An 11,506-nucleotide genomic window follows, 5' to 3' on the forward strand; every position below is an offset into this window, starting at 1 on the left:
CCAAAGCATCAGCACTTTGTAAATCTGCAATTCCCTGCTTTGTGGGGTTGTTTTAAACCCTCGGTCATTTTGGACTGGATCATCATAGAATCATTAAGGTTGGAGAGACCTCTAAGATGATCGTGTCCAACCCCAACCCACCCCACCATGCCCATAACCACGTCCCTCAGTGCCGTGTCTCCTCGATTCTCAAACACCTCCAGGCATGGTGACTCCCCCACCTCCCTGCTCAGCAGTGCCAGAGCATCACCGCTCTTTCTGAGAAGAATGTTTTCCTAATATCCAACCTGAGCCTCCTTTTCCCACACGAGGCAGCTGTGCACTGTTCAGCTGGAGCACTGGGGAATAGACTCGAGTCCTTACCTGTAGCTTCCAACCTGCTGAGCCATTTACAGACAGCGCTTATTTCAACCCCTTTGGTTACAGGAGAAGAGCGGACACAAGAGGAGCTCGGTGGCACTGCAGAAATAGCTAATGTACAAAGCCGGAGATAAAAAGCTTTATGAAAAAAAAAAAAAGAAAGAAAAAAACAATACATAAAATCCCCTTGCATTCCTGAATCATCGGGAATTGACTGACTGACACTCTTGGCCGTTTAAGTACGAAATAAATAAAGAAGATGTTGTTCATTTTGCGTGCGCACCTAATCCCACATTCTCAATACAAATGCATTTAACCTTGTCCCTTTAAAAGAGCTCTGGACAATCAGAATCATCTTTACAGAAGACTGCGCCTGCTTTTAAATTAGCTTTTTAAACAGCAGCCATTCTCTCTTTCCTCTTTTCCAATTCCCATTCACACTCGGAGCAGATAAACACTGCTAGGCCAGAGCATGAAGTCCTCCCAAAGTTTAAATGGAAGTTTCTATCCTGCAAAGGATACACAAATTTACCCATCCTTGTGGTGGGCAAAATAATGGTGCACCAATGGTGAAACTTCTATTCTGTCTGTGTGCTGAGACCACACAGCCCAGCAGAGCTGTGTCTGATAGACAGACCCAGATGGAAGGAGATGTCACACATCAGCGTGTAACCCCAATTCTGCACCCAGCTTGCTACAGAATCTGTCTCTCCAGGCTTTCCTGTCTTCCACTGGGTGATATCCGTGCCCAAGGGGATGCTGCCAGCACTAACGCTTATGTCACGCTTTGAGAATTTGGGATGGAGAATGCTATAGGAGTGGTATGGCCACTGCACAGTGAGGCAGCACTGCCCACCTCAGCCCCTTTCAGCCCAGCATATACCTGGAAAAGAAGAGTTCTGCATGCAACCTACTCTGTCTTCATGTACAGCTCCTGTTAGACATGCTGTGAGCACAGGAGGGGGAAAAAACAGACAAGTTCTCTATACTCAAACTGCTCTCAGATCATGTGAGAACATTGCATGCTGTGGTCTGCAACTGAATTTCCCAAACAGCATCCTAAACAGTTTGTCTACACTCTGAAATTAGCACTGATGGGAGATTGGTGCTGATTTACATGGAGCAGCTCCACAGCCAGGCAACGGAGCAGTTCTGAGTCCTCATGGGCAAACTTCTTACCCAATAAAAATGGCTTTTTAGACCCAAATGCTTTTCAAACGGAAACCTTTCTGTTATACATCACTGCATCTCATTTAAGCAATTTTTTCCGGACAAAATAAGGAGTTTAATCAATAAATGGTTCTTCACCACCAAAAAAAAGGGTCTGTCTGCGCCTTCTTCTGGAGCACTGGAAAAACAAACTTTTCTTTAAGCTTCTAGGGCAAACTCTATTGCCTCCCCCGGCTACAGTTTCTATTTTTTTTAATGGGGGGAAAAAAAAAAAAAAAAAGCATACTTCAGCAATGCTCATTTTTTAAGGCTGTGCAGTTCCAACCAGGGCAGCCTCAAACCGCAGCGTTGCCGAGCTGAGCACTGACATCAGAGGTGCAACTCAGGAGAGGCAGGCAGGATCAGCTCCCATAGAAAACGCTCTGAGTGTTCAGATTGAAGCATATATATTACAAGATATGGCAGGGAGAATAAAAGCCTGAATTTGAGAAAGAGCAGACAAACGTGCAAGGAAAAATCCAGCTGTATGCGCAGAGCGAGGGCTGAGCGCGAGTTGCAGTTGTGCGGCCGCAGGCAGGATTCACAGAAATCCACACTGGGGAGAGGGGTTTGGTTGGCTATTTTTAAGGCTCCTGGGATCTACTGTGGGCACGTGGCTGGGTCTGATGCAGCACCGTGGGCTCTGGGCGAGCCTGGCCAAGCACATGCACTATCTCCCCATCTCGCTCTCTGCAGCAGTAAAGCACAGCTGCTTCGCGAGAGCGCTAAGAGGCTAAATTCATAAATATTTGAAATTTGCTCTGAGATCTCCAAGGGATGGGAATCCAGCCTGCCAAACAACTGCGGCGCGCCGCACCTTCGAGGCACGGTGAATGTTCTCCAATTAACTGCAGATTATTATGTTTAGAGGAGTTAAAATAAACTCCCGGATTCCTACTCAGTGCAGTTGGGAGGGTGCAATGGTCCCTCCTGTGCTATGCAAACAGCATTGCTGGGTGCACCAGCGAGGGGTGCTCCAACCTGGGGCACCATCCAGCACTGCTCATCCCCCTCCTGTCCCCCATAGGGGCACTTCCTTGGGATGTGACCTTCTTTAAAGGCTCCCTTCCTCCCTTACCCTCAGCATTTCACTTCAGTGCTTTACACTGAGGGGTAGGAAGGGAATGCAGATGTCACACTGCTGCTGAGCGTTCACCTCACCGCCGGCAGCTCCGTGCTACAATCGGAGCAGTGGTCATTGCATGGAGGGCTGCAGATCCGCGACTCCGTGAGCAGGAATCAGAGCCATGCAGATAAGGCTGTCATCGGAGATAACAGCAGTCAACAACCCTGGGCGTCATTATCTCCGCAAAGGGAAAAAAGCAGGCAGCTCCCTTAATACACAAAGCGCGGCGGGCATATACGTCTCCTTTACAATGATAGATGGTGAGGGATAAAGGGGAGATCTAACAGAAAGCCTTCAGCCTGCCTCACCCCCTCCTAACTGTGCGTTCCCGATGGCAGCGCGCAGCCTCCCCCCCACGCACCGCTCCGGCCAAAACAAAAAAATGGCAAAACAATTTCGCCATCATGCATCTAAGTGAGGTCTTGGGTTGTTTTGTTTTGGTTTGGTTTTTTTTCTTCCTCCTTTGGCTAATGGAATTTCTTAAGATGGAATAATGAAGCGGTGATTGTCACCCGCGCCTCACTGCAAGGCAAACAAATTGGCTGGATCAGGCCTTTTTAATTTGAAAAAATAAATAGAATCAATGTGAATTTATTTGCAGTGGGTTGATTGCGCTCTGAAACCATTACACTGCTAAACCTCTATTGCTTTACAACCAAACTCCGGGAGCGGAGCCACCCCCAGTGCACAGCGCGGCGCTTCCCAGCATCACAGCCTGTCCCATGCAGACACCGTCCCCACAGCCCCCCTCTGAGAGCATGGAGATGATGTACGGAAAGGAAAAGTGGTGCAGTCCTAAGTAAAACATCGAGGGCTGACTTCTTTCTGCTCGTATCTGAAGTGAGAAGAAGCGCAGAAGGGCATTTAATTAAATCAAAGGGTAAAGGAGGGGGCTGCGGTGCAGCTTGCTATTATGTTACAGTTCACTAAAATGAAAACTTATTTTTAAACCTCTGGTATTAATTTGAGATTATTCAGATACTTAATTAAAAGTGCAGCATGTGTTAAATATTATTTCAACAAAGATTATCATCAAAACCCTATGTAATAAGATCCTTCAATGCTTAGAGCGATATTTTATGCAAATTTTCTATGCCACCAAATGAAGGTCTCTTCATTATTTTTTTTCCCCCTTCTTCATTTGCAGAAGCAAAACATTCCAGGCAAGAAAAAAAAAAGTTTCTAGAACAACACAGTGCCACAGATCATGAAGAGAAACAGACAACAGCTCAGCAGTGGTTGCATCTCCATGTCTGTCCAGGCAAAACCCCATTGGAGGGGGAGAGGCAGAGCTCAGTGCTCCAGGAGTGAGTGAGCCCTCTGCCTACACCTGGGATCGGATCAGATAAAGTTTATAGGGCAAAGATGTTTCCCTGTGTGGGATTTCTTCTGTGGCCTTTCCTCTCTGCACGGGGTCACTAAGGCTGATGTCTGTTGTAGGATCGGGGTTCAGCACTAAGTTTTACGTGGCCAGACCCCTTTTAAATTTATAATAATAATAAATAATAACAAATTACTTGTTCCAAGAGACAATATTTTGCCCAAAAAGGAAGCTAATAAAAACCAAGCACCAAATACTTACATGCACTCCCCACTTCTATACCAGTCCCATCAGTCCTGCCTCCAGCACACTTCTTGCATTGGCTGTAACCAACCAGTACTGCTCTATGCTCGAGCAAAGGCTTCACTGCTTCATGGGAACTTAAAAGCAGTGCTGATCCCAACAGTCCTGGGCTGTGAGGAATTGCTGATCCTGGTTTTAACACATAGAACATCTTAATTCAGTATATAAAAGGACTTCAAACAGAATCCTGCTCACTGCTCAGCCTGAATGCAATGCACTGATTTTGTAAATACCAGGAAGGGCTTCTGTATACAAAAATATGGGAGAAGCACTACTTTCAGTTTGAGGGATAGTTTGAGTTGTCATCAGAAAAAAGAAAAAAAAAAAACAAAAAAAACACACACTGCTTTCAGAGCATCACCGATCAAAACCAACGCCAGCAGCACGTTGTGCCCACATCTGGAGCCCCAGCACACACACACCCCGACTCTCAGGGGCTCTTCACCCTGAGCTGATGGCTGACCCGAGGTTTGGGAGCCCCACACATTGATGACCCGTGATCTGCTGAATCATCAGCCCCCCAGATAACGCAGCAATAGAAAACGCCGAGACAACGTTACAGCACTCGGTCTCAGATCGCAGTCAGAAGTGAGCAGCACCAGCAACTCGAACAAGAACTGATGCAAATAATAATTAGAAACGATCAAAGACAACAAACCAAGCAGCAGAATGCAGCCATGGCTGCGTGCTGTGAGCCAAAGGGGATTCCTCTGTGTCAGACAGGGATTATGAGCGTGAGCGTCCTTGGAAAGAACCGCAGAAAAGGTGCAATAAAGTGCATCAAAGACAAGCAGAAAGCTGAGGAGCAGAGTCTGTCTGTAAGAGGTGGTTCTGTGCTCTCTGCTGCACCCCCCGAGCACAAACACTCTTAACGATTTGCTCCCCTTCTCCCTGCCCATACACCCGGAGCCCGGCACCGGGACCGATAGCAGAGCAACAAATCCACGGCGGATCTGGAAGGGATTTGGTTTTGCTTTGCGACAAAAGGGGGAAAAAAGTGATAACCATTAGCTTTTAGTGCTGAACCGCCTGTACTGAAACGCGAGAATAAGTGCTGAAATAAGTGAAAGAACGAGTCGTGCAACCTACCCACAGCTTTATCATGAAACAGAGACCCGAGCACAGCACGATAGATCATCTTGGGTTTCATACAGAAACAGAACACAGACAGAAAGCTGCTTTCACAGGAACCGACAGACACGACACACGCATTTATCGGGACATTCTTTAGGAGGGACGTTTTGCAGCATAAGGATTGTTTCGTAGATGTTGTGGTTTCTGTGTGCTTTTCCTATTTTTTTTCCCAAAGTATTTTTTTTATTATTATTATTTTTAATTATTTTTATTTATTTATTTATTTATTTTGATCTCCCGACACGAAGGGGAAGTTCACCAGGACCCCCCGCCCCGACACCGGACAGCCGCGCACCGGGCGCCCCGCAGCCGCAGGAGCCTGCTGCCCTCTATCGGCCCCGCCGCTCCTTGGAGTTGGGGGAAGCCAAACCCTGCCTCTGCCTGGGCTCCGCTGCTCTGTAATTAATGACTTCTTGGACCGACAAATCCCCCTAGGAACGGCTGATACTTCTTCTTATGTCGCTTGCAACCCTCTGACAACACAGCCCAAAGGACAATACAAATATACAGCTTGATGAAGCTGTTAAACAAATACGAAATGCCTGTGTTTTGGCCCACCAGTCTAAACAATGTGATAATGGCAATAATAGCTCTATTCACAGCATAGCTTTCCCAGTACGGCTCTTGTAAACTTTCACTATCTGAACTGTTAAACAAAAGTCGGGCTCCATCAAGGCCCTTTGTGCCTTATCGCGCTGCTTTCTGTGCCCAAAGTGATCCCCCAAAGTGACTGGGAGGACCCAAGGAAAAGCAAAAGGAATGTGGGGATCCCATAGGAGCAGCTGACCAGGTATTGGAAACCAATAAAATAAAAGAGATTGGGCTTGCAACAATCAAAAAGGTTGGAAGGAAAAGAGTGGGGCAGGAGGAAAGGCATCAAATCACAGCACCGCTGCAGCTACTTCCTTGCAGTAGGACTCGTCCCATACCTTCAAGGCTTCTGAAATGGGCGCTCACCTCTGCAGAGCATGAGGATTGCTCTCGGTCCTGTCCTCATCTCCTCTGGTGATGAAAATCTGGAGAAACGCCACAAAATTAAGTTAAACCAGCGCGAGTTTAGAATCAGATTTCCAAATATAGGCATTTTAAAGGGTGAACTGTTGTTCCTCTTAATAATGTACAAAATGTTGAGGTCAGTCCTGCTTCTACTGAAGTCTGTGTCAAGCCCTCATAAATACACATACACAGATTGGTGTCTAAAAAGAAAGGGAATTACATGCATATGTGTGTGTATCCAGACTGTATTAAAGATAACAAATACGCACGTTCTCCTTGCACGAACGTGCAGATCGGGGTAAGTGCTGCAGCACACAAGAAAACCCATTTTATTTTTCCAGGCATTTGAAGTGACTGCTGAGAACACAACTAGCAGCCACTGCAACTTCCAGAGGAGCAGCACAGACTGGAATTTAAAGCAATTTAAAGAGTGGGCTGCTTCAGCAACGTCAGACATCAGCTCACACATATCAATGTGTCCCAGCTTGCAGGTAACAGCCAGGATACACAGCTCCCAGCTCCTGCCTTTAACTTCGTAAACAAATACATCTCTACAGACACTGCACTGCTCCGCCCGTATGGAGCTCATTAACAGCTGGGTCGTACTCAAAACCTAGAATTTACAGCATGTGCAGGGGAAATTATTTTTCGGACGCTCTCTGGCCCTGCTTCTCTGCAAACAGTGGAAGCCACCCACGTAGCCCCTGTGCTCCTATTGAGCTGCCACATAGACGTTTTCCATTAAAAACTGCTGTTGGCCTTCACTGATTTGAGAGGGGTACCTGCAGCAGCAAAGGGGGTGATGCCTCGCCCCTGGAGACAGCCAAGGTCAGGCTGGATGGGCTCTGAACACCTGATGGAGCTGTGGGTGTCCTTGTTCATTGCAAGGGGGTTGGACCAGATGGCCTTTAAGGGTTTCTTCCAACTCAAAATGAATCTGTGAATCTAAGAACACCATATTCCCAGCTGCAGCTCATTGCTTGTGAACTGACCGCACAGCCCCAGCTCTCCCAACCTGCTCTCCAAACGGTGCCGTGTCCCACCATGTCCGTTCATTACACCGAAACCTCGATTACCCAAAATTCTCCACCACTCCCCCATTATGCTCAGATAATTGAGGTTGTACGGAGTACACTTGCAGCCAGTTAGAAGAGCAAGCATTATCTTTCAGCTGATACAACTATCAATAGCAAGCGTACAGCGTATACTACAAAAGCTTTATTGTGCATATGGAGGGAGATAGAGATGAGATACGGTTCCGGGAGGCAGTTTGTCTAGTGGTTACAGTACAGAGTTGGGTGTCATGAGACCGGAGTTTTAATTACTGCTTCTGCTACCGGCTCTGTTACTCAGATAACCACTCGCTGTCTCTGCATGCCAGCATCCCGCCCTGCGAGAAGGGCACGGAGAGAATTACCCACCTTTGTCAAGCACTTTGATATCCTCAGATAAACGGCTTTTTATGCTCAGCTGCTGAGTGGTCCTGTCCATTTAATTGTGTTTTTAAAACTCTTTGGAAAGAAAGGACTGAAAAAAGCCAGCTGAAAACATGTGAGAGGCAGAGCTCCGGCTGCCGGGGGCTGGCACGGATCTCAACAGAGCTGCACTGATGTAGATCCAGTCCTACCTGGCCCTTTAACTGAGGTTGCCAAAAGTAACGTAACCAGCACGAACACACTGTACTGTGCTAGGCACAAAGTACCAATGCAGACTCTTATTTATTGCAGCACGACGTTTATGGCTCCAGCACAAACCAGCACTCGGTATTCAGACGAGACAAAAGCAATCATCTGCTGGTGCTCGCTATTCTCTGACCGAACCCATTTTGCTCAGAGCACCGAAACTTTCTGCACACAGCGCGCGTCCTTCCCTGGGTGAAGCCAGGCGCATCGCACGCAGCGTGCCAGGCTCTGCCAGCACGGCTCAGCACTGCTGCCCTACCATTCCCAGGTAAAAATGCTCAGAGACAATGGAACAGGAAGGTCTCAGCATAGCGATAAGCCTGCTGGTTGCAGGTGAGCGGCTGCAGGAGCTCTCCATACAAAGCTGTACTGCCAATAGAGCTGGACATGCTGGTAATCACCAGCACCTGACGCTCTGCTATCTCTGCTTTGTCTTACAAGCATCTGAAATTCTGGTTTAAGGCTTTTGCACGAGGTGATTTCTGTAAGTCGCCCTCCTCGGCTGGAGAGCTGAGGTGAGGGGGGAACATCCCACGGCCGCTTAAAGCCTTTTATTTCTCTTGTAACATGGACATCTTGGAGAGCAGATTAGCCAAAGCAGAAAAAAATAAAAAGCAAATGGTATTACTGGTGACCTAATCCTTCCTCTTAGAAAAAGAAAGGGGAAAGAAAGCCTCTTGTGATCTCCAAGGAGAAACTTGCCTTGTAAACTAGTCTCCTGCTTGAAACAGAAACAAGAATGGGAATCCTGATACAGAGAGGCTACCAAAAGCAGGAAACAGCTTAACAGAGCCGAGATTTTCTTTTCAGTGCGACATGGGGCATTACACAGCCCCATCTCCATTTGAAAAATGGGTGCTGAGAACTTAACAGGTTATGAGATCCTTTGGCCACAAAGAAATCCAAACACAGTTATTTTTATACAGTAGGCAGGATCCTAATCTACGTCCAAGTTTACAAACTGTGGGCTTGTAGTTCATTAGAGGGATTCTGTTACGCTCCCTCTCTTGCAGATTATTGCATTTACAGCCCTTCCAAACCTGCCCCTCCATAAAACCTGGAATGCTGCCCCTGTCCCCACCCCTAAGGGGCACGGGGGCAATCACCATTACAGTAACTAAATATTTGAAGTAAGGAACCATTTTTACAGGCAAACACCACTTAGAATAAAAGATTGCACTTCCTAAAGCACTCAGACAAAAGCACACTGGCTGCCACCATCCAACAGGTAAGGACGCGGAGGTTTGGGGTAAGCAAATTGGGGATCCACCACTTAAACCTCTTCACTTGGACCCGTCAGCCCCCACTTGGACCTCCAGCCCCTCAGCTGCACCAGGGCGGACAATCGGCCCATTGAGCCCCAGCTTCAAACAGCTTAATCGCTCCTAATAGCTCATTTACCAGATAAATGCAACTTCCCTTCCTGCATGCAGATACCCATGACCAGGCTGCGGCTCCCTCCATTTCTCATTGTTGGGAAGCACTAAGAGCAGGGAGGGTTTTTTTCTGTTGGTTTTTTTTTTCCTTTCTGCAGACTTTCAGTTTGTTGCTCACTGCGCTCAGCTCAGGGGCATCGCTTCGTCTCAGAGTGGACAGACCGAGTGCTGCTGTTCTCAAAGCGGTGAAAACCTGAACTATAGGGAACATATGCAAACAATGTCATCGTGGCTGCAGCCAATTCATTTTTTTTAAATTCTAGGCAATGTCTTCAGATTTCTCTCTGGCATCGTTCCCCAGCTCCTACCCGAGTATCTGATGTCCACGGCTTCCTACAACGTGGTGGCAGATGCCATTCTGATAGGAGAACAGCAATTCCTTCCTGACCCAGAGGGTTACATCATACCTCTGAAATACAAGATCAGATCCAGCCCAGCTACCTGCCCGTCTCCAGGCTGCCTATCAATTAGCATTAGACAGTAATTTGATTAAATCAGCAAGATGAAATTTTATTTGGTTCCACCTAAGGAGGATAATTCCCCCTGCATGGTCTTTGGAACCCACTAATTTTCCAATGCAATGGGAAACACAGGTCGGGATTTGGAGGCTCTTTCTTCTACTTGTTAACATGTGAGCTGAAAACCACAGTAAAAAATAAATCCATGCAACTTGTTAGAATGGGACTTGCCAGCTGAAGAGAAAGCAGCTTTTTACAGAATAGCCCAGATGGAAAAAAATGTATACATTTAACTCTGAAACCTGAAGTGTTCTTTGAGGGAAAACGAATACGTTTTAGCCTTAAAGGGATCACAGACTGCAATTATATAATTCTTGTCAACTGATGTTAAAGATAGGCTGGAAAGAATGTATGCTGAGGCCCTGCAATAAAATGAGCTCCTTTACTCCTTTCAAATGTTTGCAAGCCTTGGAGGTTATCCAAAGGTCGAATACAGGAAAAGTCTTGGTGAACAGAAAACATAATCATGAGCTTTTTTAATATGGGCTCTTTTTGTAATAAAATAAAATTATTGTAAGGGAAGGGAGGGCGGGCTCTGTCTCCTCAGATCTAGGGCCAGGGGGCTGAGCTCTGATCAGAGGTTGCTGTTCTCTCCTCCCTGGCTGTCACTGCCCCAGAGCAAAGGCAGCACCGGTGCTGTGTGCACTGGGAAGGGCACTGAAACCCCTTTGACGTCACTGCAGGAGAAGGGTGCATTTCCTTCTTCACTGCAGGCACCACACTGTGATCATCCTTCATAGGAGAATCTGGGAGATGTGCACCAAGCCTTTCTTGGTTCTGATCCCACATTTGGCACCATCTTGTTGCCAGTTTGCTTCCCGTGGTGACTGCTTCATCACCCAAACTTACCCTCACCTCACAGGCTGAGAAAATAACCTTAGAAGAAACCATATTCCCCTCTCAAAATTGCGACGCCAGTTCTAACGACAATCTGCCCTGCCTGGGGAGCACGCCATTCATGGTGACAATACCATTTTGATTTCCAATTTACCAATTGATTCCAATGTCCTGACTTCCTTGTGGACTTCTCCTTTCTTTTCACTATTATCAGTCTGGATGGAGAGGTCTTTCCCATTACTTTCAACAGATAAGTAACCAAAATTAGAAAAAAACAGAAAAGTGAACTTACCAGTCCTACCCAGACAAGAAATGCTTCAGAGCTGGAGCACGCTGGATAGGCTGCTAGCAACTGCACCTGCTCTGCTGGGATGTGAAACTAATTCACATTAGCAGTCCTCCTGCAGATCATGCCTTGGTCTACAGGGCATGGCAACTGGACCTGACATTTAAAATTACATCTTTTTTATACCATTTCATGCCAGCAACACATTTTCCATCACAATCAGCTCCTTGCTCTCCCTCATCATGAAGGAGCTGGTGTGGAGCTGTCATTTCACAAAGCCAGAAGACAAGGGCCTTCA

The sequence above is a fragment of the Lagopus muta genome, chromosome 11, assembly GCF_023343835.1.
Source record: "Lagopus muta isolate bLagMut1 chromosome 11, bLagMut1 primary, whole genome shotgun sequence".
Taxonomy (NCBI): domain Eukaryota; kingdom Metazoa; phylum Chordata; class Aves; order Galliformes; family Phasianidae; genus Lagopus; species Lagopus muta.